General features: G+C 44.5%; 1 pseudogene; it reads left to right on the forward strand.

Annotated features, from left to right (window-relative positions):
* Nucleotides 1-5,502, forward strand: part of LOC112075616 (synaptotagmin-C-like) — an 18,107-nt pseudogene that overhangs the window by 1,649 nt on the left and 10,956 nt on the right.

Genomic DNA, 5,502 nt, shown 5'->3' on the forward strand with positions numbered 1-5,502 from the left:
TTACTTATTTTTTTCTCACCAGGATGACTCATCCCCTCCCCCCCCATTTCCCCTCAGCACAAATCTTTTAGCCGTCATGATTAAAAAGCTCATAACCACGACACAGAGCCTAATCACATCACAGGAAATATCATTGTGGTGTTGTTAATTTTTATTGTGGTGTTATCAGTCCACCAACGTTGTTCATCTTTAAGCTGCCATATTCAAAATGGGTTATATATAGCATTTAACGCGGCATATCACATTACGCTCACAGTGTGTTGTCCCTCTGCTCTGATGATGTGGGATTTAGTGGATTTTGGGCTGATAGGGGCTATTTGATGAGGAGTGGAAAAAAGAGGGAATAATTGAGAGAATAAACTATGTGAAGGATACTGATTATGTGACATGAGGCTTTTTGGTATTTTAGATGATGAGGTTGAAGTATTGAGTCTTCATCCATCATTGCCTGAAACAAACTCACCCTCTGTCTCTGTCTGTCTCTCTGTCTCTCTTCTCTCCATCCTTCCCTCTCTCTCTCGTCCTCCAGAGATCTCTGTCAGCCTGTTGCGGTGATCGTGACGTTCTGCGGGATCGTCCTTCTCTCAGCTCTCTCTTTTGTCTCCTGGAAGCTCTGTTGGTTGCCATGGCGAGACAAGGAGGGTGGGGGCCTGAGCTTGACATCGGGGCTGATGCCCCGGGGCGTGGGTGGGATGGCGGCAGTGGGGGCCTCCCTCCTACCTCCTGTCATGCAGAGGAAGGCGTCCCACTCCTCACTCTACCCCTCCCTGGCCCAGCCCCAGCAGCATCACCCCCACTTCTTGACCTGTGGTGGGGGAAGTGGCCAGGGGTGGGGCGTGGTGGAGGCCCGGCAACGAGACCCAGGAACACTCCTACCTGGACATGGACTCCTAACCCCAACAACGCTGGTGAGAAGGAACGCCTGATCTCACCCCACTGATACTGAAGTGGCTATTAACAGAATGTACAAAGTTTGCGTCATATAATGCCGTTGGTCGATGTTTTAAGTATTGTACTATAGCAACATATATTTATATCACAAAATGTCTGACTATATTACATTTAACTCCACTGACTATGTTCTAGCCAGAGTATTATTAACACATCTTGAAATGGTGCAGCACATTGCTAAATGCACTACAAACCGACCCATAAACTGAAGAAATAAGACACAACAACTCTCTACGTAGAACCAGCTTCACCTTCTATACAAACACCTCTTTTCTTCTTTCTATCCCCCTTCTAAACTCCTTTTCTGTATTGTCCTCTCTCTCTCTCTCTTCTCCTCTCTCTCTCTCTCTCTCTCTCTCTCTCTCTCGTCCTCTCTCTCTCTCTCTCTCTCTCTCTCTCTCTCTCTCTCTCTCCTCTCTCTCTCTCTCTCTCTCTCTCTCTCTCTCTCTCTCTCTCTCTCTCTCTCTCTCTCTCTCCTCTCTCTCTCTATCCCTTTTCTCTCTGCGTCTTGGTCTAGGGAATCTTAAATTGAGCCAGAACGTCTCCAGAGTTGCCCCCACCACTGAGGGGGGAGCCGCCCCACCCCACAAAGACATGCCCAACGCCCCTCCCAGCAGCAGGTCACTGCAACGGTCAGTACTGTACTACGTGTGTGTGCTTGTTTGTTTGTGTGTTCTCTGTGTCGGTGATTACAAAGAGGTTATGGTATATGTAGTGAATTTGTGTGTAATTGATTAAAATATGCAGGATGTGATATATCTATCTATCTATAAACTCAGCAAAAAAAGAAACGTCCTCTCACTGTCAACTGCGTTTATTTTCAGCAAACTAACATGTATAAATATTTGTTATGAACAAACAAGATTCAACAACTGAACATAAACTGAACAAGTTCCACAGACATGTGACTAAACAGAAGTGGAATAATGTGTCCCTGACAAAGGGGGCGCAAAATCAAAAGTAACAGTCGCGTAGATTGCCATGTCTTGCTGTGAAGATGTTACCCCACTCTTCCACAAGGCACCTGTAAGTTCCCGGACATTTCTGGGGGAATGGCCCTAGCCCTCACCCTCTGATCCAACAGGTCCCAGATGTGCACAATGGGATTGAGATCCGGGCTCTTTGCTGGCCATGGCAGAACACTAGCATTCCTGTCTTGCAGGAAATCACCACAGGACGAGCAGTATGGCTGGTGCATTGTCATGCTGGAGGTCATGTCAGGATGAGCCTGCAGGAAGTCTACCACATAGGGGAGGAGGATGTCTTCCCTGTAACGCACAGCGTTGCCTGCGATGACAACAAGCTCAGTCCGATGATGCTGTGACACACCGCACCAGACCATGACGACCCTCAAATCGATCCCGCTCCAGAGTACAGGCCCAATCTAACGCTCATTCCTTCGACGATAAAGCGAATCGACCATCACCCCTGGCGAGACAAAACCGTGACTCGTCATTGAATTGCACTTTTTGCCAGTCCTGTCTGGTCCACGACGGTGGGTTTGTGCCCATAGGCAACGTTGTTGCCGGTGATGTCTTCTGAGGACCTGCCTTACAACAAGCCTACAAGCCCTCAGTCCAGCCTCTCTCAGCTTATTGCGGGACAGTCTGAGCACTGATGGAGGATTGTGGTTCCTGGTGTAACTCAGGCAGTTGTGTTGCCATCCTGTACCTGTGATGGTGTGATGTTCGAGATGTACAATCCTTTGCAGGTGTTGTTACACGTGGTCTGCCACTGCGAGGACGATCAGCTGTCCTTCTGTCTCCCTGTAGCACTGTCTTAGGCGTCTCACAGTACGGACGTTGCAATTTATTGCCCTGGCCACATCTGCAAGTCCTCATGCCTCCTTCAGCATGCTTAAGGCACGTTCACGCAGCATGAGCAGGGACCCTGGGCATCTTTCTTTTGGTGTTTTTCAGAGTCAGTAGAAAGCCTCTTTAGTGTCCTAATTTTCATAAACTGTGACCTTAATTGCCTACCGTCTGTAGCTGTTAGTGTCTTAACGACCGTTCCACAGGTGCATGCTTCATTAATTGTTATGGTTCATTGAACAAGCCATGGAAACAGTGTTTAAACCCTTTACAATGAAGATCTGTGAAGTTATTTGGATTTTTAAGAATGATTTTGAAAGACAGGGTCTGAAAAAAGGTGATTCTTTTTTTTCTGAGTTATTATCTATACAGTGCCTTTGAAAGTATTCAGACCCCTTGACATTTTGTTATGTTACATCCTTATTCTACAATGTATAAAACTTTTTTGCCTCATAAATCTAAACACAATACCCATAATGCAAGCAAAAACAGGTTTTTAGAAATGTTTGCAAATGTATTCAAAATAAATGTCACACCCTGGCCTAGTTTATTCTTTGTTTTCATTATTATTTTAGTTAGGTCAGGGTGTACATGGGGAATGTATGTGTTTTTGGTTTGTCTAGACGTTTGTACGTTTAATGGGTCAGTTGTCTGTCTAGGTGTTTGTATGTCTATGGCTGCCTAGATTGGTTCTCAATTAGAGCAGCTGTGGTTTATTGTCTCGGATTGAGAGCCATAATTTAACAGCCATAGGCATTTGGTTTGTGGGTAATTGTCTATGTTGTACGTTTGTAGCTGTGTGGCACTAACATTTATAGCTTCACGATCGTTTGTTGTTTTGTTTCGTTTTGTTATAGTGTTCGTTACGTGTTTTCCCTTCTCTAAAATAAAAGAGAATGTTTTTGCACAACGTTGCGGCCTTGTGTCCTCTCTCTCCCGCACTACGATCGTGACAATAAAAACTGAAATCCTTATTAACATAAGTATTCAGACCCTTTGCTATGAGACTCGAATTGAGACAGGTGCATCCTGTTTCCATTGATCATCCTTGAGATGTTCTACTTGATTAGAGTCCACCTGTGGTAAATTCAATTGATTGGACATGATTTGGAAAAAGCACATACCTGTCTATAGAAGGTCCCACAGTTGACAGTGCATTCAGAGCAAAACCCAAAACAATGAGTCAAGGAATTGTCTTAGGCTCGAGAGCTCCGAAGCTCCTTGTCCAGGCACAGATCTGAGGAATGGTACAAAATAATTTCTGCAGCATTGAAGGTCCTCAAGAACACAGTTGCCTCCATCATGGCATTACATTAAATGGAAGAAGTTTGGAACCACGAAGACCCTTCCTAGAGCTGGCCTCCTGGCTAAACTGAGCAATTGGGGAAGAAGGGCCTTGGTCAGGGAGGTGACTAAGAACCCGATGGTCACTTTGATAGAGCTCCAGAGTTCTCCTTTGGAGATGGGAGAACCTTTAGGAAGGAAAACCATCTCTGCAGCACTCCACCAATCCGAGTGGCCAGACGGAAGCCACTCCTCAGTAAAAGGCACATGACAGCCCACTTGGAGTTTGCCAAAAGACACCTAAAGACTCACAGACCATGAGAAACAAGATTCTCTGGTCTGATGAAACCAAGATTTAACTCTTTGGCCTGAATGCCAAGTGTCACATCTGGAGGAAACCTGGAACCATGTGAAGCATGGAGTGGCAGCATCATGCTGTGGGAATGTTTTTCAGCAGCAGGGACTGGGAGACTAGTCAGGATCGAGGAAAAGATGAACGGAGCAAAGTACAAAAGTACAGAGAGATCCTTGATGAAAACCTGCTCCAGAGCGCTCAGGACCTGGACCGGGGCGATGGATCACCTTCTAACCTTAAACACTCAGTCAAGACAATGCAGGAGTGGCTTCAGGACAAGTCTCTGAATGTCCTTGAGTAGCCCAGTCAGAGCCCAGACTTGAACCCGATCGAACATCTCTGGAGAGACCTGAAAATAGCTGTGCAGCGACGCTCCCCATCCAACCTGACAGAGCTTGAGGATCTGCAGAGAAGAATGGGAGAAACTCCCCAAATACAGGTGTGCCAAGCTTGTAGCATCATACCTAGGAAGACTTGAGGATGTAATCTCTGCCAAAGGTGCTTCAACAAAGTATTGAGTAAAGGGTCTGAATACTTATGGAAATGTGATATTTCATTTTTATTTATTTTTTATACATTTGAAAAAATGTCTAAACCTGTTTTTGCTTTGAAATTATGGCATATTGTGTGTATTTTATTTAGAATAAGGCTGTAAATGTCACGTTCTGACCATAGTTCTTGTGTGTTTTACTTGTTTTAGTGTTGCCACGTTTGTTATTTTTGTATTTTGTAAGTGTTCACGTTATCGTCTATTCGTCTTGATTAAATCATGTTGAGCACAAACTACGCTGCGTCTTGGTCCGATCCCTGCTACACCTCCTCTTCAGACGAAGAGGAGGAAGGCTGCCGTTACAGTAAAGTAACAAAATTTGGGAAAAATCAAGGGGTCTAAATACTTTCCGAATGCACTTTGTATACAGTACCAGTCAAATGTTTGGACACACCTACTCATTCCAGGGATTTTATTTATTTTTACTATTTTCTACATTGTAGAATAATAGTGAAGGCATCAAAACTATGAAATAACACATATGGAATAATGTAGTAACCACAAAGTGTTAAACAAATCAAAATATATTTTATATTTGATATTCATCAAAG

Source organism: Salvelinus sp. IW2-2015, unplaced genomic scaffold (genome assembly GCF_002910315.2).
Source record: "Salvelinus sp. IW2-2015 unplaced genomic scaffold, ASM291031v2 Un_scaffold3286, whole genome shotgun sequence".
NCBI lineage: Eukaryota > Metazoa > Chordata > Actinopteri > Salmoniformes > Salmonidae > Salvelinus > Salvelinus sp. IW2-2015.